The following is a 22,585-nucleotide window of genomic DNA, read 5'->3' as shown; positions in this document are numbered from 1 at the left end:
TAGTAAGTTGAAATAAGAGTGGAAATTGAAAGAACTCAAAAGCCTGAGGCTAAAGGCAAGCAGGAGTTATTCTAACAAGGTCTGTTTGTACAGACTTTCTTGGCTTTTATTCCCCATCTCCAACGGCAAGTTTCTTTTCTCCCCGTACAGGGGAGCGTGTCCCTTTCGTATCTGCCGTTTTTCAAGTATCTAGTTCAAAATAAAACTTATTCCAAAGTGCCATGTCTTGGGGTGGCCTGTTCTGTGGTCCTTTAACAGGACATAGGTACTCTAATCTGACAGCAACAGTTTCTAATATCTGAATACGCTTAGTCATTGAAGCACCTATTTCCTTTCTAAATCTGTTAAATCACTTAGTTGCTGAGACGTTTTAACTTCAACTGTATTATGCTTTTGTTTATAACACTATTTCTCATTATTTCTAAGCCTATACACAAATATGATTGAATAAAACAAAAGCAGTTTGGTAAGTGAGTGTGTTTCATTTAGTTTAAAAAGTCTTAGGGGTGGCTGGGTGGTCCAGTCGGTTAAGAGTCTGACTTCAGTTCAGGTCATGATCCAGTGGTTTGAAAGTTCAAGCCCCACATCAGTCTCTTTGCTGTTTAGCACAGAGCCAGCTGTGGATCCTCTGTCTCTCTCTCCCTCTCAAACAATAAACATAAAAAAAAAAAAGTTTTGGTAAAATTTTCCCACTGAAGGGGTTCACAATATGCCTCTCCAAAATGTGCCACTCTGGCATGTGGATTATTTTGAGCTGAGGACAATCAGGACCCAAAAGACTCAGCAAGAGCTTTTTACCTTCTCCTTCAGTGTCTGTAAGAATTTAGATAGAAGGCCTGGTCCAGGAAGGGAACTTACACCAGAGAGAACTGTAAAGAGTGTGAGCTAGGTGTGGTGGGTGTGGTAAAAGAGGGGGAGCTTAGCAAGGTCTGCTTGTTCAATCTCCTCTGAATCATACTGGCTCTGCCTGGCCTGACAAATACCTGTTTACTAAACACTTGCTCTTCCTGTCTTCACGTGAATGCTCTTCCTTCCCTTTGAAACCCTGGACTCCTATCCACGTCTCCTTAGCTCAGGAGGGCATGTAAGTCTCCACCGCCTGTCTGAGAGCACCGACTGTCGCAGAGCTCGGATATGTACAAAATTAAAATTTGTTTTACTCCCATTAATTTGTCTTATGTCAGTTAGTAGACCAGCCGAAAGAACTTAGAAGGGTAGAGACAAAATTTCCCTTCCCAGTACAATTGCCAACCTGTGCCGTGGCATTCAAAACCGTAACGTAAATCTACATACAGGCATATCTAGTTTTCTCGTGCTTTATTACACCTCACAGATACTGCGATTTTTACAAATGGAAGCTTTGTGGCCACCCTGCATTGAGCATGTCTGTTGGTGCCCACTTCTTCCAACGCTATTTTCTCATTCGGTGCCTGTGTCACATTTTAATATGTCTCACAGTATTTCAACCTTTTTCATTATATCTGTTATGGTGATCTTTGATCATGACTTGCTGAAAACTCAGAAAATGGCTACCATTTTTTAGCAATAAAGTACTTTTTAATTAAGGTCTGTATTTTTTTTTTTTTTTTTTAGACATAATGCTATTGCACACTTAATAGACTACAGTTTGGTGTATATGTAGCTTTTAAAGGTACTGGGAAACCACAGTGTTCATTTTTTTAATGTTTATTTTGAGAGAACGCATGCACAAGTTGGGGAGGGGCAGAGAGAGAGGGAGAGAGAGAATCCCAAGCAGGATCCACCCTGTCAGCACAAAGACTGATGCGGAGCTCAAATTCATGAACCGTGAGATCATGACCTGAGCCGAAATCAAGGGTCAGGCACTTATCTGACTGACCCACCTGGGTGCTCCCAAAATGTTCATTTGAATTGTTTTACTGCAGTGGTCTGGAACCAGGTGTGCCTGTATTGAATCTTGTCAGTTTCAATAAGTAACTACATAAAAATAAAAAATAAGAAAAACACCTGAACAAGTTTTCTGGACTCCTAAAAACAGTCCGGGCCATATTATTTTAGGGGCAGAATTCAATGGGCTCTTCAGGAAGCGTCAGATTTATCTTGAGACAATGCCTATAATTAAGATTTCAAATAAGAATTCTAGGTTTTATTTCTTCATACTTGGAAAATAGTCTTCAAACCTACTGAGAAAAATAGAGGAAGTAAATATAAGATCAGCTGTGAAGAGAGGTCTTCTGTACCAACATTACCTACAGTAGCTTAGCCACCAATGTCATATAAGCTGTTACTACCAGGAAAACAAAGGGCAGAAGTAGGTAGGAAGAGCCCAAATCCAGTATGTTGTCCAATTCATTTGACTGGTCTTACTAAAAAAAAAAAAAAAATCATACACACTCATTTTCTTTAAAGCAATTCTTTAAAGCAATATTCTTCTAATATATAGAAGATCATCCAATGTATCCTTGCAATTTTATATTTCTTTTTATGTTAAAAGCATGTTATTTATTTAAGCATAACAAAATAAAAATTCAACTGAAGTGAAACTAGACTGCAAATTTGGTAATTCTTGGTAAATGTTATGATATTGTGTGATTTCTAAGAAGAACTATGTATTTGGTTATCCTCCTCATTCCTGGTCCAGAGCTCCTAAAACTCTTGTAATAAAGTCCAAGTGTCATAAGAGCTATAGTGTCCTCTTTGGTTAAAACACTTAGTTTTGGTTCCTGGTATCTTCAGGCAGAGAGTGTCAGAAGGGAGTTAAATTTTAGGACAGCCAGTTGTGTAGGGGAAAAAGTCTACAATTTGGTGACCAGCAGTATTGAGAGTATTGAGACGAGAACCAGGAGTTTTTCCTTGTCAGTGAGAGTACTTCCTAAACGATTCTCCCTCAACAGGGTTCTGCAGAGGACCAGAGAGGAATTATTTTCAGCTTTTCAAGCTACTTATAGTCTATCAAAACTAGTTAATCCGCCATTGTAGTGCCAAAGGCACTACAATACAAAGAAAAATGGGTGCAGTAAATGTTCCAAAAAGACTATTTACAAAAAAAGACAGTAGAATAGAGTTGGTTCATTGGCGTTATTTTATGATTGATTCTTTAAAAAAGTCTGATGTAAAAAAATATTAAATTTATGGGGATCATTGCTTTTTGTTTGATAGGTGTTTGCATATGGGTTTTCACACACTTCCATCTTGATCAGTAGATACTGACTTCCTATTGTGAAAAAGGAAAATTAATCATTAATACTTATTCCCAGCTCCTCCTCAAAGGCCAATATTTGTCAGTTATATTGTATTACAAATATTCTACGAAATTCAGCATTAAAACCAAGATATATCTAGTTCTCTCCTGGGTCTATCTTCCTATTAATCAAGATTCTTGAATTGAAATGGTAAATATCCCCTAAAATACTGCAAACATACCTATATATAAACAAGCAAACAAATACAAAGATTGCACTAAGCAGCCTACAAGGAAAGTATATAAGGCAGGTCTAGTTATTTTACAACGTGATTAGATAAAGAATTTTTATCCCATTTTTTTGTTTGTTTGTTTCCTGGAGCCAAAGGTGCATATCATACTGGAATCCACTGCCTTACCTATATACCCTGAAACTAACACCTTGAAATTACTATCTTCCAATCCCTCCCTTTACATGTGAGGGAGATTTTAGTAGTGGATCACTAGAAAAAAATAGAAAGATGCTTATAAATGAATTATCCTCTAAAATTGGGCAAATATTTGTAATAAGTATGCAAACAGATATATTAATTGTATATGATTCATTACATATGCCTCTTCTAGCTTGTGGAGACAATAGGAAGAAATTCTATGTGTGGCAGTCATTCCCACCCACATTTCCTCTCTGTTGGCATCAGTGCCCAGCTTCCAACAACTATCACCTGCCTTTCATTGCCCAAGGATTGTCTCAGGGCTCTGGAACTGGCTCTGCTACCTACCTGGCAGGCTGTAAGAGCAGAGGAATCAAGGACTCCAGGTACAACCTTAAGCAACAGCTCACACAAGTTGATGTTCCAACTCCTTTGCTGACTCCTTGATTCCATCTGACACAGAATTCCCCCAGTGAAATTAAGCTTCAGTGGCCCACAGGGTTACCTAGGTGATAATTCTCCATTGATCAGTGCCTTCTCTTCCCATTCTTGTCTCACTTCTTTGCCCCGACAGTTTCCTTCAACCTGTCATATCCCAAAGCACACATTATTTGTTAGTGTGCCCATTTTACACATCAGGAAACTGAAACTTAGAGATTATAAATAACCCTATCTATAAACAAAGATCTCAGCTCTGGAGTGCTTGCTAGTGGACACTTTACCTCTTAACATTTTTTTTTTTTTTTTGCAGTTTACTCTTAAAAAGCCACAGGACATACAGCTCAGCATTATTAATAATGAAACTCTGTAGTGCCTACTCTGTGCCAGGGACAAGTATCACCTTACTTAATCTTCACAGTAGGTAGGTGTTAGCAATTTTATGTAAAAAAAAAAAAAATACAGGCACAAAGAAGTTATACTTGGGGTGGTGGTATCAGGACTCACATTAGCCTATCTGGCTCAACAGGACAAGAATTTAAAGCTTTTACTCTGATAGCTCTCAAGAGCAATGCATCAATACTTTCCAGAGGTGCCTGGGTGGCTCAGTGGGTTAAGTGTCTGACTCCTGATCCTGGTTTAGGTCATGGTCTCTGGGTTTGTGAGTCTGAGCCCTGCATTGGGCTCATATGCTAGCATGGTGGATCCTGCTTGGGGTTCTCTCTCTCCTTCTCCCTGGGTCCCTTCCCCCTAATATGGGCTCTCTCTCAAAATAAACAAACTTCAAAAGAAAAAAAAACACTTCAAACAAAATAATTACTACTTTTTCTGTGCTTCTAACTTAGCAACACTCAGAAACACTTCCGGAAGTCTACAGACATTTCCTGATGAATTTTTGTCTGACAACAATAATCACATCTATTTCTTCCTATACTTTATGGCAAATCTGAGGATCTAGATGGTATTATTTTTATTTTAAAAGCAAAGAAATTGAGGCTTAGATAGCTTTAGATGCTCGAGGTCACAAAAATATTAAGTGGCAACACCCAGATTTAAATCTAGGTTCACCTGACTAGACAGCCAGTAGAATTTCCATAAGGCCTCATGGCTTCAGCAGCCTACCCATTTAATGATGTCACAAAAACAAACAAAAAGTGTTCAAAGCGATGACTGTAGGAAATTTCATTTTTAAGTGAGCCCTTTCCCCTCTTGGAATTTGTCGCATCTTGTTTTCTCCACTTGTAAGGACCTCCATGATCTCCCCTCAACCTCTCTGTAAACTCTGTTGACTCCAATTTACTATGAACACTCCCTGAAAGAGGGTCTTGTAGGCCTTCTAGGTCAGTAGGACAGTATTGCTCAAGACCAGTATGTGTGCTGGCAACAACTTCATCCATACGCAGAATTTGCCCTGGTCTCCAAGAAACCCCACTGTGATGGAGGCTATTTGTATATTTGATTTTTTTAAATATTACCTCATTTAAAACGCAGAATGGCAACACGGCATGTGTCCAACACAGGTCGATTGGAGGATCTTGGAGGGTCTTCAGTCATGATTAAGTCTTGGTCTTCCCCCGCCCCATCCCCAGTAAACCCCTCTCCACCTTTCTACTGCGGCAGCTGGGCACCTCTCTCTCCATACCTCTTCCTTTTGCTCTCTTAAGCCCCGCCCCCCACACACATTCATATACACAAGCACCTCTAGTCCTTATACACATTTTAAAATTTGCTCTTCAAAGATAAGATTTCATTAAATTCACTCCCAGGAAAGTATTAAAATCAAAAGCTTCATCTCCATTGGACGATTTGCATTTTGAGCCTCAGCGGCAGCCTGCACAATAAAAAGTTTATCTCACTTAAGGGAATTTCATACATCAATGACCAGCTATTACAGGGAAAGGGGCGTCTTTCTTAAAATCCTATACAAATACAGCCTGGCCTAATGGGCAGAGAAGGTTTGAGAGGTATCACTAGACATATCTTAATAGGCATTGGCCACGGTAATTGTTACCTGATGGTTTCGGTTTTAAATATGCATCACTCGGGACTCGCTCTGAAATTCAGACAGTACGGCCACCACTATAATCAGCAGAAGCAGCACAGTAAGCATATCCCTTTCACTTTATAAACACATTTATCAAAACATGGCAAGACATCGCCCCCAATTGAATAAACAAAACTAAGATCAGTGTCTTTTCCTCAGGGGTGTTCTGTCTCTGCCAGCAAGAAAATGTCAAGGCTGACACCATTTGTTCACAGCACTGATAACCCAGCAACTTCACTCAGCAACTCTGCAGCTCTGGGGAGAGATTCTTTGATACGGGACCCAGCTCTCAGCTCAATGGCAATTTGTTTTGTTTTGTTTTTCGAGTTTTGTTTGTTTGGTTGATTTTTGTTTTTGTTCTATGGTGAGGGAACAAATAGGCATCTTGAGATAGCCCAGGGCCTGGTTATCTTTCCCTCCCAGTCCTTGGAGAGTTCCTCTATCCCTAGGTTTGGCTGCCAGTTTCCTGAGAATGCAGCCAAGTTGCAAACCAGCCCGTTGATTCCTTTTTATGCAGGAAATTTTGCTTCTGTAATTGCCTCAGGGAGGCAAAAAGCTCAAGAAAAAAGAGGTAGCACTTTTATTGACAACAAATCTGAAACGTTTAAACATGGTCTCCTCGCTGAAAATTTCATTAGCCTTTACATGGCTCATTCCCACAGAAGCTTTAAGCACCTGCTGAGACGTCGTCATCTCTCCTGGGACAACTACTCCCTGACCCTGTAGTCTTCGTCAGGAGGCTCTTCCCAGTCGTTCTCAACTCTTTCATTGTTGCTATTATCTCCCTGGATTTTAATTTTCGGATTCTCTGTCCCATTGGATAGGAGGTCTTAAGGGCAAGTCTGTGTACATAGAATATATCCTGGTAGCCTTCCTCTATAAACTTGGTTCAGCTAAAGTAGATATTTTGTTTAAACAAAAAATGTAAGACATTTCTATCCTATAGAATGCTGGGAGGAATTTGGTGTGGTTTTGTGAGGTCAGTTCATTCTCATTTTTGTCCCTAAAGCCTTTGAAGTCATGTTGCAGATCAATTTAGCAAGGTCACTTACGCTGCAGAAAATTTTAATCGCAGCAAGTTTATTGAGCTGGAGAATTTCTTATCCTACCCCAAAGCTCTAGTGCCTTGCAAGTAGCACACTACCTCTAAGTATTCCCATGACCCAGGGATTCAGAGGAAAGAAATAATGGATAGTCCCCCTGCTGGTTTTGGTTTTAATCATCATGCCACTATCATTGTAAAACTCAGACATTCAGAGATAGGGATAGAAAAAAGAAAACCTCAAAAGTTCTGAAACTCTTTCTTACAGTTACTATTAGGGAACAGTGCACCTAATCAGTTCTGCCACCCTGAGGCAGACACCATCAAGAAAGACACAGATGTTACCAGGTATGAAAACAAAAGCTACCCTTTCTCCCCTGAAGTCTGCAATACTCAGCTGTCCCCTGCGTGGAGTAACCAGACCCCTGAAGCAACCTGCAAAGAATAAATTGAGACAGAGCCTAATGTTAGTGTTGAATGAGAACTCCTTACAGAGGGAGGCCCTGGATGGGGTGTGGTCATGAACCAGAGAGCTCTGCACCTAGTGGGGATTAATCTCCAAAGAAGACAGAATCTGCAAGTGCAGACAGAATCTACAATAGCCCTGAGGATGTGCTAGGAGTTGACACTGACAATGCTAGATTTTGTTCAGGGTTTGGAGTCAGAGTAAGAATGAGCTGAAGAATGAATCCTCAGGTCTGTACCTGCCTGCCTCTGGTTTGCTGCAGCTGTCCAAGCTCGATCCCCTTGCTGGGCCTCGGAGAAATAGAGCTGCTAGCACAGGAAGAGCCACTCTCACCAGCAAGTGGAGCTTCAAAGTAGGTTATAGGGACTATACTGTTGTTGTTGTTACCCAATGTCCACACTGGAAGTCTTAAATAAATGTATTCTATGTTAAGTTATACATATTAACCATACAAATAATACAATGTAAAATCTTCAAAGACCAAAAAAAAAAAAAAAAAAAAAGGCACGCCAATAACAAGTCTTTCAAAATGTTTTCAGTTGCAAAAACAATTCCAGATAGGTTTCCTTATAAAAAAGACAAATAAATAAACATATTAATGATTGGAAACATTGCAGAACATTGTGACTATACACTTCAAGCTATTATAAAATTATCAAATTTAATTCCAATTACCAAAGAAATAAGTTAAAGAGAAACTGGAAACTGAAAGAAATATTACAAATATTTCTTGAGAAAAATACATATGGATTGGTGTCATAGCTATATAATACTATAAAAAGGATTATTAAAAATCTATTACAACTTTTACAATATATATTTTTATATTCATATTTTATGTCTAGTATTTAGTGATTCCCTGCTATGAAAAATGAGGCAAGGTATTCTTCCTTCTTTAATCTCCCTATAATTCCCAAGTTTTATTAATCATGTTAGTTATGTATTCAAGGTTTATAATTGCATAAAGTGATACCACTCTAAGAGGCTAACCAAAGGTTGAAACTCAAGATCCCAAATACGGACTTAAAATACTTGTTATTTTTAACAGAATTTTCAGCAAAATATTTTACTTAGAAACTGTATAGCATAGACTTCCTACTCTATTTAAGTATCTTTGTTTTGAGGGTAATAGAAAATATATTTTAATAAATAATAACTGAAATCTTCCTGAAACTGGGGAAGGAAACACATCCAGATTCAGAAGACACAGAGATCCCTCAACAAATTCAACCCAAGGAGATCCACACTAAGATAAAATGGTAAAAAATAGTGATAAAGAATCTTAAAGGTTGTAAGAGAAAAGAAGAGTTACATACAAAGAAAACCCCAAAAGGCTATCAGCTGATTTTTCAGCATAAATTGTGCAGGTCAGAATGGAATAGCATAATATATTCAAACTGTTGAAAGGGAAAAATCTGCAGCCAAGAATACTCTATTTTTTTCTTTTCTGAATGGTAGCCTTGCTGGATAAAAACTCTCCCAGAAAAAATAAAGTTAAAAGAATTCATGACCACTAAACCATCCGTAAAAGAAATACTAAGAGGGACTCTTGAGTTGAAAACAAAAGCCATAAGTAAGAAAATAGGAAGCACAAAAGCAAACAAAAAAAAAAAAAAAAAAAAGAAAAGAAAAAGAAAAAAGAAAAACCTATACCTCTAAGAATCAGTCAAGAGAAGCACACAATAAAAGGATGTAAAATATGACACTAAATATCTGGAACCTGGGTAGGGGGGAAGTAAAGAATGAGTTCAAAAGTAAGCAATTATCAGCTTAATATAGATTGCTATAATATGCAGAAGATATATATATTTAGATACAGAGTGGTGACCTCAAATCAAAAACCATTAATAGATATGCAAAGTACAAAAAGTAAGGAATCATATCAAGAAATCATTAAAGAAAGTCAACACACCACGAAAGAGAACAAAAGAAAAGATCTGAGGAAAACTACAAAACAGCCACAAAACAAATAACAACATGGCAATAAATACATATCAATTATTACTTTGAAGGCAAATGGACTAAATGATCCATTAAAAGACCTTGGGTGACAGATCAGATTAAAAAAAAAAAAAGTCCATCTAAATGCTGCCACAAGAGACTCATTTCAGACCTAAAGACACCTGCAGATTGAAAGTGGGGGGATGGAAAAACATTTATCATGCAAATCAATGTCAAAAAAGGGGGGTGGTGGCAATACTTCTGTCAGACAAAATAGACTATAAAAAACAGGCTATAAAAAGTCACAAAGGACACCATGTAATAATAAAAGGGACAATCCAACAAGAAGATATAACAATTGTAAATACTTATGTACCCAACATGAAACACCCAAATACATAAAGCACTTAATAAAAAACATAAATAAATTAATCGATAGTAACAAAATAGTAGTAGGAGACTTTAATACCCCACTTACATCAGCAGACAGATCATCCAAACAGGAAATCAAGGAAACAGTGGCTCTGAATGATATGCTGGACCAGATAGAACAGATCAATTCAGAACACTCCATCCTAAAACAGTAGAATACATGTTCTTTTCAAATGCATGTGGAACATTCTCCAGAATAAAGCACATATTGGGCCACAAAACAAGACTCAATAAATTCAAAAAGCCTGAAGTTATACCATGCATCCTTTCTGACCAAAACACTATCAAACTAGAAATCAATCACAAGAAAAAAACCTAGAAAGATCATAAATTCATGGAAGTTAAATAGCAGGCTACTAAACAAGGGGTGGGTCAACAAGAAATCAAAGAAATCAGAAAGTACATGGAAACAAATGAAAATTAAACCAACAGTCCAAAATGTTTGGGATGCAGCAAAAGTGGTTCTAAAAGGGAAGTTTATGGAAAAACAAGCCTACATCAAGAAGCAAAGTATCAAATAAATAATATAACCTTAAACGTAAAGAGTTAGAATAAGAAACAAAACCAAAAAACAGAAGAAAGGAAATGATAAAGATTAAAGCAGAAATAAATATAGAAACTATAGAACAAGTCAATGACACTAGGAATGGTTTCTCTGAAAACATCAACAAAATGATAAACCTATATAGCCAGATTCATTAAAAGAGAAAGGACTCAAACAAAATCACAAATGAAAGAAGGCAAATAAAAACCAACATCACAGGAATACAATCGTAAAAGAATATTGTGCAAAATTATATGTCAACAAATTAGGCAACCTCAAATAAATGGATAAGTTCCTAGAAACATATAACCTACCAAAACTGAAGCAGGATAAAATTGAAAATTTGAACTGATTATGAGCAAGAAGATTGAATCAATTAAAAACAAAACAAAACAAAACAAAAAACCTCCCAACAAACAAAAGTCCAGGACCAGATGACTCCACAGCTGAATTCTATCAAACATTTAAAGAAGAGTAACACCTATTCTTCTCACACTATTCCAAAAAAATAGAAAAACTTCCAACTCATTCTAGGAAGTGAAAGTATCACCCTGCTACCAAAAACAAAGATACCACTAAGAAAGAGAACTGCAGGCCAATATCCTCGATAAACATAGATGCAAAAATCCTCAATAAAATATTAACAGACAGAATCCAATAATACATTAAAACTGTCATTCATCATGATCAAGTGGGATTTATTCCACAAATCCAAGTGTGGTTCAATATTCACAAAACTGATGTGATACATCAATAAGAGAAAGAATAAAAATCATATGATCATGTCAATAGATGCAGAATAAACATTTGACAAAGGTCAACATCGATTCATGATAAAAACCCTCAACAAAGTAGGTTTAAGGGGAACATACTGCAACCTAATGAAAGTCTTATATGAAAACCCACAGCCAACATCATACTCCATGGGGAAAACTGAGAACTTTCCCTCTAAAGTCAGGAACAACAAAAGGATGTCCACTCTCACCACTTTTATTCAACATAGTACTAGAAGTCACAGCCACAGCAATTAGACAACATAAAAAAATGAATAAAAGGCATCCAAACTGGTAAGGAAGAAATAAAACTATTTGCAGATGACAACACTATATATAGAAAATCCTAAAAACTCCACCAAAAAACTACTAGAGTTGATAAATGAATTCAGTAAAGTCACAGGATAGAAAAGTCAATGTGCAGAAATATGTTGCATCTCTACACACTAATGGAGAAAAAAAAATAGAAATTAAGAAAACAATCCCATTTACAGTTGTAACAAAAATAAGATACCTGGGAGTAAATAAACCTAACCAAAGAGGTGAAAGACCTCTGAAGCACTCTGAAAACTATAAAACACTGATGAAAGAAGTTGAAGAGGACACAAATGGAAAGGCATTCCATGATAATGGAGCAGAACAAATATTGTTAAAATACCTATACTACCCAAAGCAATCTACACGTTTAGTGCGATCCCTACACCAAAATACGAAGAGCATTTTTCACAGAGCTAAAACAATCAATCCTAAAACTTGTATGGAACCACAAAAGACCCTCAAATAGCCAAAGCAATCTTGAAAAACAAAGCTGGAGGTATCACAATTCCAGACTTCCACTTCTATTACAAAGCTGTAGTAATCAAAACAGTGTGGTGCTGGCACACAAAAAGACACATAGAACAATTGAACAGTATAGAAAATCCAGAAATAAACTCACAATTACACGGTCAATTAATCTTTGACAAAGAATGCAAGAATATCCAATGAAACAAAGACAGTATCTTCAGCAAATTGTGTTGAGAAAACTGGTCAGGTACATGCAAAAGAAGGAAACTGGGCCACTTTTTTATACCATACACAGAAATAAACTCAAAAGGGATTAAAGACCTAACTGTGAGACCTGAAACCATAAACATCTTAGAAAAGAGTACAGGCAGTAATGTCTCTGACATCATCCACAGCAACATTTTTCTAGGTAGGTTTACTGAGGCAAGGGAAATGAAAGCTAAAATAAATTATTGGGACTACAGCAAAATAAAAACCTTCTACACAAAACAGTCAACAAGACTAAAAGGCAACCTGAGTGGGAGAAGTTATTTGCAAATGATATATCCAATAAAGGGTTGGCATCCAAAATATGTGAAGAACTGATACAACTCAATACCGAAAACCAAATAATCCAATTAAAAAACTGGAAGACATGAACAGTTTTCCAAAGAAGACATACAGATGACCAACAGACACATGAAAAGACGCTCAATATCACTCATTAGAAGAATGCAAATCAGAACTACCATATCACCTCACATCTGCCAGGATGGCTAAAATCAAAAACACAAGACACAAGAGTTGGTGAGGATATGGAGAAAAAGGAACCCTTTTGCACTGTTGATGGGAATGCAAACTGGTGTAGTCACTGGAAAATAGAGTATGGATGTTCCTCAAAAAGCTGAAAATAGAAATACCCTATGATCCAGGAATCGTACTGATATTTGTCAAGAAAAAATACAAAAACACTAATTCAAAGGGATACATGTATCCCTTATGTTTACTGCAGTGTTATTTACAATAACCAAACTATGGAAGCGGCCCAAGTGTCCATCAATACATGAATGGATAAAGAAGTGGTGTGTTTTTTATGTATATATAAAGGAATTAAATCTTGCCATTTGAAACATGTTTGGACCTAGAGAGTGTAATGCTAAACAAAATAAGTCAGAGAAAGATAAATACCGTGTCATTTCACTCATATGTGGAATTTAAGAAACAAAACAAATGAGCAAAGGGAGAAAGAAACTGAGAAGCAGACTCTAAACTACAGAGAACACAATGATGGTTACCAGAGGGGAGGTGGATGAGAGGATGAAACGTGGTGAGGATTAAGGAATGCACTTGTAATGATGAGCACTGGATGGTGTGTGCAATTGTTGAACCGCCACATTGTGTACCTGAAACTAATAGAACACTGTATGTTAACGACACTGGAATTAAAATGAAAAGAATCTTTTTTTTGTATCACAACCAAATTGCTTGGGTTCAAAAATGGATCTGTTACTTCAAGTTGTGTGAATTTGAACACATCAGTCTCAATAAGCAGTGGTTTTCCCTTTTGTAAGATGGGGATAATAAAGTACCTATTTCACTGGGTTATTGTCAGAATTGAATGAATTTATGTATCCTAGTACTTAGCATAGTGTTTGACAATGGTAACTAGCCAATGACAGCTATGTCCTTATTATAGCTTTTGTTATTTTTACTAGTATCATTATCTTGTCCCCAACCGACTTCAGTGTAATTTCCTAGAACACCCTTTCTCAGAATATGCTCCTGTGATACTGACTTTATTGGATCTCAGAATATTTCATGTTCTCCCAAGCCTCCCTGCTTGGCACCTGCAGTTCTGGTTGAATGCGGTGACCCAGGTTTACAAGAACTAATAGTCTGTCCACTTACCAAATCGCTAATCTTTTAAAGAATTTCTTTAATGTTCCCTCATCTGAGAGGTGTGTACAGATTTCCCTAGATAAGCATAGGTATATCCTTCTCCCAGATTTCTATTTCATCCTGCAAAACCCTAGCTTATCATGTTGCATTGCCCTTTATGGTCTCCATTTTGGTCTCATTTCTAGACAAATTTCAAGAAGGACAATTTTTTCTAGATGTTCAGTCTGACATCCTCATCATCACCACCATCATGGTCACAGACAAATGTGTTTTATCATGTAAGATATTTATGGTTCTAACAACCTTACATTGTTGTTCATTAATAATTCAATAGCAATACAAGAATAAAACCTTCCTATTGGTTCTTGAAATAATTAAATTATCTCCATGTTAAATGATGTGAAATGGAGATAGAAAAATGTTCAGAAACTGGCTCAAGGTCACACAAATAAGAATGTCAGAATAGTGATCTTTAACTCCACAGACCAACTCCTTAACACTGTGAGGAATAGACACTCAAACGTTTTGTGAGTGAGTGTGTGGTTCCTAAGGTAACTTTTAGCCCAATATGGTACATTTTCAAAAAGCCATTAAACAATTCATATGTCATGCACTAAGTAAGTGGTGTAAAGGCTGAAAAAGAACTATTACATAAGCCAGAGGTTTCAAACACTTCACCATTTGCCTAAGGAAAAAAAATTGTAGCATATGTGAAAAACTCCATGGTTGGTATATACACTAAAATGGATTGTAGTGCAGTTAAGAAATGTTAAAAACCTGTGGTGGCAAGAAAATCTGGAGAAGAATGTTACTATGAGGTTTTCTTTTTAAAAATTTTTTTTTTCAACGTTTATTTATTTTTGGGACAGAGAGAGACAGAGCATGAACGGGCGAGGGGCAGAGAGAGAGGGAGGCACAGAATAGGAAGCAGGCTCCAGGCTCTGAGCCATCAGCCCAGAGCCTGACGCGGGGCTCGAACTCACGGACCGCGAGATCGTGACCTGGCTGAAGTCGGACGCTTAACCGACTGCGCCACCCAGGCGCCCCTCTATGAGGTTTTCAAGAGCCACTAATGGATTATATTCTACTTTAGAGTCCTTTCCTGATTTCTAGTATGAAAATGCAGTGCTCCCGAGTTATTTGGAGTCTAGTAGATAAGCTATTAATTGAAACAGTTATAAAAGCACCGTTAATCTCAAAGAGAAGAATGTCAGGGATATTTTGTGTATGTTTGAGTTCTGAGTACAGATGGGGAAAGTGCATAGGGCACCACTGTCTTCGAAATATTATTCTAAATATAGGAATATGAACTTATAAGTGACTTGTGGTTGAAATTTGAACATTTGCGATCTGTTGTGTGGTTTATTACGCACTATTTCAATCTCATATGGAGAAATTATAAATTGCGACCATAAGTCTTTTGCTATGTAACTAGGCATTTGAATCATAGTTACTTCTCTCATCAGCAAAATGATCAACATAGAAAAGCAAGTTAGAGATCTAAAGAAACTCTATCCAAAAGGGCCCAAGGGGTTTCTTTAAAACTGCTCACAATAGGAGGTCTAAAATTACCAGAGGTCAATTAATAGATGTGTATTACATATAAACTTTATGCAAATCACTGTCAAGGAGATTCTAATAAAAATGTGCTACCGGAAATAATTGGCTGGAAATTCTGAGGTAAGGAACCCCCTACTCTCTGAAAATTCACATCCTGTGCTTTTATTAGGACTGGGGATGCTAATAGTGAATCATAAATGCCCCAAATTCTGTGCTTTTGTTAAATTTAAATCCTAATTAAATAAGATTTTTTTTCTCTGCACTAAAAAATAAGCTAAAAGCTCATGACTCTATCCTGATAAACTAATTCATACATTATATATTTCCTAAGATTACTGAACCACCAAATTACTCTCTATACTAGAAGTGCTTATCTTATTAAAGGTTTTTGATAATAAAATAGGCCTATGATTTAACCTTACTCTACTTAGAAAGCTCATTGTGTGTGTGTGTGTGTGTGTGTGTCTGAATTTTTTAATCATTGGTCTGATATATTATCTCCACTTGTTCAATTCTTTAAAAAATCAGTTATATTTGGTTGACTTGATGCATAGCTTGAAGCTCTTCTTGATGAATTTAATACTTCCTTTAAAATAAAATATAGTTGAACAGTCACCTTGCTGCATTGTTCTTTCATGGGTAGAAGTAGCAACAGACATATTCATGGGTTTTCCAAACTAAAGAAAGTGTTGTCATTTTGAGACAACTACAGATTGAAGCCATCCCTCCCACAAGTTTTAGGAATAAATCAATGGTGAATGAAGGACTGAACAGGAAAATAGAAAAATGTCTATATTTTTGTCATCTTTGTTCAATTTTTCATAACTCCGTCTTCTATTTAAGATTGAATTCATCAGTGTCACTCTTTCATAGAGATTGGTGGATAGAAAAATAAAGATTAAAAAAAAAGCACTGAAAAAGACAAAAACCATAATAAAAAATAGATTAAAAAAAACAATGAGCCTGAGAAGGAGAATGTGAGTGGCCAGAAGCAAAATGGAATCTGTGAGTGTGGAAACCCAAATACTATGATTGGTTCTGCAACCAGCAACAAGTATAAACTTGAGTTGGTCACAAAGTCACTCTGAACCTGTTTTCTCAGTTTTATAGTAGATAATGTTGAATGACAGGCACTCCCAGACCTCGAAATTGTTTACTATTTTATTCCAAGAGCACAGGATGAAAGACAAGGATATAGGACTGGCAAACAAAGAAAAAAGGGAACAAATGAAGTGACAGTTTAGCAAAATAATTCAATCATGGGAACAATTACGATGAAGGAGGACACTGGAGGAAGATTTTTCCCTAGTTCTTTTTATATTTCCTTCCTTGTGCTTCATGCTAATCGTTTCAACATTATTGCTATTTTTTTCTTTAGTAAAATGGTAGATACTCTAGGAAAATAATAAAGACAGAAACAAAAAAATAAACAAGAAAACATAGGAAGTGCCTGTCAGTTAAAGAATGACCAGAAGAAAAATTAGTTTGAGTTTGCCCCCGCTCTTAAATTATTAGTAGTTCAGCAAATAAGCCATTTGAACATACTCTAAGGAGAAATAAGGGAATCTGCAAAAACAATTTCATCTCAGACAGATTTTTTCTGTGATTAGTTCTCTTGAAATCAAGGTACCAATTCTTTACTTTTTGAAAGACCTAGGGCTTTTGGTCTAAGTGTATCCCCAACATTATCATTCAGAATAACTACCCAAATAAGCCTTTTCTCTCCATTGAGGACATAATTCCAAAATATCTCCAGTCTTTTATATCTGCTACTTCCATAAATTAGTTTAAATGTAGCATGACAGTGACTTTATCTTTATTCCCAGAGCGTTATTGAAATGATGGATCCATCACTCACAAAGATGACTCATTTAACTTTATAGCAAACCTTTATATACCAGGCATTTTTCTTAGAACTTTGTTTATACTGAATCATTTAAACCTCATAACTATATAACGCATATGCTATTATCGTGCTGATTTATAGAGGAGGAAACTGAGGCACAGAGGTTTTTATAACTTGCTTCTTGTCACAGAAAGTATAAATGAAGGAGCCAGAATTAAAATCCACATGGTCTGGCTCAAGAGATCTTGTTCTTAGAACTCTAACCCTATAGTGATACAATTATGAAAGAAATAAATTGTAGGGAGCAACTTTTAAAATGTGTCAAACTCTAAGATAAAAGGGAAGCTTGAGTGCCCAGCCTGGCCAAAGACAATATGCACATGGTCAAGATGAACTTAAGAGAAAAATGGGAGGTAAGTGCTATTAAATTACCATTATAAGAAACCCTTCTATTAAATAACTTCAAATATTTTAAGATCAAGTTATCTAAAGACTTTTACAAACACCAAGAGAAGCTTTAGCGTATATTAGTAATTCTACTAATGCAGGTATGTGTGTGTAGTACCAGAACACAAATGAATCATTTACTTATGTGTTACCTAATACTCATGACAACCCTGGAGCACAGATGGTCTTCTTACCTTCCCCACTACTATCTTGTCAAAATCCCTAGATTACAAATTAAAAATCCTAAAAATACAATGAAAATGGAAGCACAAAGAAATAGGATAACTTGCCCAAACATACATAATAATTAGGTGGTGAAATCTAGGCCTTCCAGCTCCAGAATCAACACACCCCCCACCATGCCTCCTCTTGATTTAAAACATAGCTAGACGGGTTCTCTGCAGACATGCCAATATGACCTCTAGACATTCCTGTTGACTGAGATACAACTGCTAGTGTGGGGAGGTTGGAAAGGAAAGCACACCTATACGCATAAATCATCAGCCATCATGTTTACAGCTCATGTGTCCCTAATTGTCAACAGTAACCTGGCAGATTTAGGAAGAGGTCATTGATTCATCTGAGCGTTCTTTGGAGTTTCTCTCTATATGTAGAATGTCTTCTCAAAGAGAAAGATAAATTGGTGGGAACTTTAAAATGCGGAGAAAAAAATGTTTATATAATACAAAACATTTTTATTATGGAAATGAACATTACTCTAAACTAATCCAACCAGCATCTCTGTAATACATGCCAACAAGAAGGCAGAAGTGATAGAAATTATACACCTCATCTGAGACACACCCAGGCTCTTTCCCTTTTCTAGTTATTGATCAAATATTTTTTAAAAAAGAATTTTAAGTCATTTTGGAGGCAACCCCTTTTACTCAGTCATTCCTGGTCTTCTAAGAACCAGGTCTTGTGGCCTCTAGTAGGATGCCAGGACCCAATACTTAAACAATTGTAAATCTGCAAAGATTAATGTTTGTAACAAAGATTATAGAAAAGTGAATTCTCAGCAGCAACTAGAGAAATAGTCTCCTCTTTGAAAAGAGTTGAAGCCAAGTCCCCAGACTCTGTTTGGACTAACTTGAGTGCTTTATTCATAAAGTTGGCTTTCAAATTCCACAAAGGCTGCTTTTGTTTTCAGATCTTCGGGGAGTCTTGTAATTCCCAGTGTCAAGGGCACAACAGAATCTGTGATCTGCACACAACTCAGCTCATCAGCATTAATTATTGCTCTGCCAAGCTTGTAAACGAATGTAATCAGAAACCTTATGCAGAGGCCCCAGTGAGGATGCCACCTTTTTCTCTGCCTGCTCATTTCCCCGTTTCCTTTCTCTCTTCCATTAACTGTTGGATTTCCACGCTTTGATTTCCCCTCTTATTTTTCCCTTTCTCCTTGGGTGGGCACATCTGCCTTCCTGGCTTCAGCTGAGATTTCTATTATGATGACTTCTAATTATACCTTTTCGACCTCAGCCTTTTTCAGTAGTTCACACCTGTATTTTTGACTGCCTACTAAAGGCAACCCAAATCCCCAATTCCAAAGCAGGCTCATGCTATTCCTCTACCTTCAGAATCCATATTTGTTTTTCCCCAGGTCCTCCCACCCTGAGCCAGTGTCTCCACCCTCTGCTTAGCCAATGCTGTAGGAAAAACAAAAAACAAAAACATCAGTTTCACCCTGGACTCCTTTCTCTCCTTTACTCCTGTATTATCTTACCACATCCAGTCAGCCATTGGATCACCTCAATCCTAAATTTAGGACCTTCTCCAAAACTGTCTTACCTGAGAATTATTGCCTGCTGTCAGCTTCTCCTTGTTGCTTAGCTAGAGGATTCTCAGCCCCCATCATTCTGACTGGAGATTTACCAAGCTTATCTCGCTCCCACCCACCAGTGCTATCTCTGTAAATGTCACTTTGCTCCTCTGTTTTCTAAGGTTTTTTTGTGTGTGTGTGTGATAAATGTATTTACTTTTCTCATAGTACAATATACTTTTCAAAGTAAAGTTTCAAGAAATACGTAAGTTAGCTTTTATTTCAACCTTGACAAGTTACTTTTTAAAACCTAACTTTGCTTCATGCTCCTTCAATGTAACTGAAACTCATTAGCCTGGAGCCCAAGGCAAAAGGCTATCACCTAGATCCCAAACATCTTCTACCATTCTCTCCATACATGTTACAATTTGGACACACTACTGGTGCCTTTAACAGTTCCTGGCACATAGTGAGAGCACTGAACAAATGCCTGTTGAATGAACATGTTGTTCACAGCTAGCCCAGCCTTGCAAAACCCTCTGTATGTTTCCTGTTTGCCTTTCTACATGCTACTTGGAAATCTTTTTCCATTCTTCTGGACTCAGCTAATAATTTCTACCCTTTCTGCAAAATCTAGTTGACATTTGACCCTTTGATTCACTTTACTCAACAAATGTTTTTTAAGCACATACAAGGAATCTAGTGTATAGGATACAAGAACCACAGCCTAGTGAGGAAAACACATTACAAAGCAATTGTGTACTTCTTTGTAGCCTTTCCTACATGTTCACAAATGTAGTTGCCCCTCCTGTTTATCTCCACAGAACTTGGTACAAAAAGAACACTGAACGATATAAAAAGGCACTCAAAGCTATTAATTTCTGAAAATCTCTCTCCATATTAAAATCTGATATACTTCAGGACCACATTTTATTAGGTGGTACTCCCCCTCTATCTCCTTAATGAGCAAATAGTAAGCTACCAATGAGTGGTAGGTGTGATCTTTTCCCAGGCTGGCAATACATATGGTGTGATACTCTCTTGGGACGCTGGGCACTGATAGCTGCAGTTTTACCAGGCACGCAATTGCAAGGAGAAACCAACACATTTGCAACCATTGTGTACCCACACGGCCATTCCGGTTTTCACCTTCAGTATCCAGTAAGTTACATGATGTATCAATACTATTATAAACTAGGCTTTGTTAGATGATTTCGCCTAAGTGCAGGCTATTTTCTTTTTATCTGTGTTTATTTTTTTTTTCAACTTTTTTTTTTCAACTTTTTTTTTTTTTTTTTTTTTTTTTTTGGGACAGAGAGAGACAGAGCATGAACAGGGGAGGGGCAGAGAGAGAGGGAGACACAGAATCGGAAACAGACTCCAGGCTCCGAGCCATCAGCCCAGAGCCCGACGCGGGGCTCGAACTCACGGACCGCGAGATCGTGACCTGGCTGAAGTCGGACGCCCAACCGACTGCGCCACCCAGGCACCCCTATCTGTGTTTATTTTTTAAAATTTACATCCAAATTAGTTAGCAAATAGTGAAGCAGTGATTTCAGGAGGAGATTCCTTAATGCCCCTTATCCATTTAGCACATCCCCCTCCCACAACCACACCAGCAACCCTCAGTTTGTTCTCCATATTTACTAGTCTCTTCTGTTTTGTCCCCCTCCCTGTTTTTATATTATTTTTGTTTCCCTTCCCTTATGTTCACCTGTTTTGTCTCTTAAAGTCCTCATATGAGTGAAGTCATATGATTTTTGTCTTTCTGGCTAATTTCACTTAGCATAATACCCTCCAGTTCCATCTATGTAGTTGCAAAAGGCAAGATTTCATTCTTTTTGATTGCTGAGTAATACTCCATTGTATGTATGTATGTATACATATATATTTTTATATATTTATGTATATATATAAATATATATGTATATATGTATATATACACATATATATGTATGTATATATTATACACAGCACATCTCTATCCATTCATCCATCAATGGACATTTGGGCTCTTTCCATACTTTGGCTATTGTTGATAGTGCTGCTATAAACATGGGGATGCATGTGTCCCTTCAAAACACACCTGTATCCCTTCGATAAATGCCTAGTAGTACAATTGCTGGGTCATAGGGTAGTTCTATTTCTAGTTTTTTGAGGAACCTCCATACTGTTTTCCAGAGTGGCTGCACCAGCTTGCATTGCCACCAACAGTGCAAAAGACATCCTCTTTCTCTGCATCCTCGCCAACATCTGTTGTTGCCTGAGTTGTTAATGTTAGCCATTCTGACAGGTGTGAGGTGGTATCTCATTGTGGTTTTCATTTGTATTTCCCTGATGAGTGATGTGGAGAATTTTTTCATGTGTCTGTTGGCCATCTGGATGTCTTCTTTGGAGAAGTGTCTATTCATGTCTTGTGCTCATTTCTTCATTGGATTATTTGTTTTTTGGGAGTTGAGTTTGATAAGTTCTTTGTATATTTTGGATACTAACCCTTTATCTGATAAGTCATTTGCAAGTATCTTTTCCCATTCTGTCATTTGCCTTTTAGTTTTGCTGATTGTTTCTTTCACTGTGCAGAAGCTTTTCATTTTCATGAGGTCCCAGTAGTTCATTTTTGCTTTTGTTTCCCTTGCCTCTGGAGATGTGTTGAGTAAGAAGTTGCTGCAAGATCACAGAGGTTTTTGCCTGCTTTCTCCTCAAGGATTTTGATGGTTTCCTGTCTTACATTGAGGTCTTTCATCCATTTTGAGTTTATTTTTGTGTATGGTGTAAGAAAGTGGTCAAGATTCATTCTTCTGCATGTCACTGTCCAGTTTTCCTAGCATCACTTGCTAAAGAGACTGTATTCCATTGGATATTCTTTCCTGCTTTGTCAAAGATTAGTTGGCCATACATTTGTGGGTCCATTTCTGTGTTCTCTATTCTATTCCATTGATCTGAGTGTCTGTTCTTCTGCCAGTACCAGACTGTCTTGATTACAGCTTTGTAGCGTAAAGTCTGGGATTGTGATGCCTCCTGCTTTGGTCTTCCTT

The sequence above is a fragment of the Lynx canadensis genome, chromosome B3, assembly GCF_007474595.2.
Source record: "Lynx canadensis isolate LIC74 chromosome B3, mLynCan4.pri.v2, whole genome shotgun sequence".
NCBI lineage: Eukaryota > Metazoa > Chordata > Mammalia > Carnivora > Felidae > Lynx > Lynx canadensis.
This window is presented reverse-complemented; position numbering follows the sequence as displayed.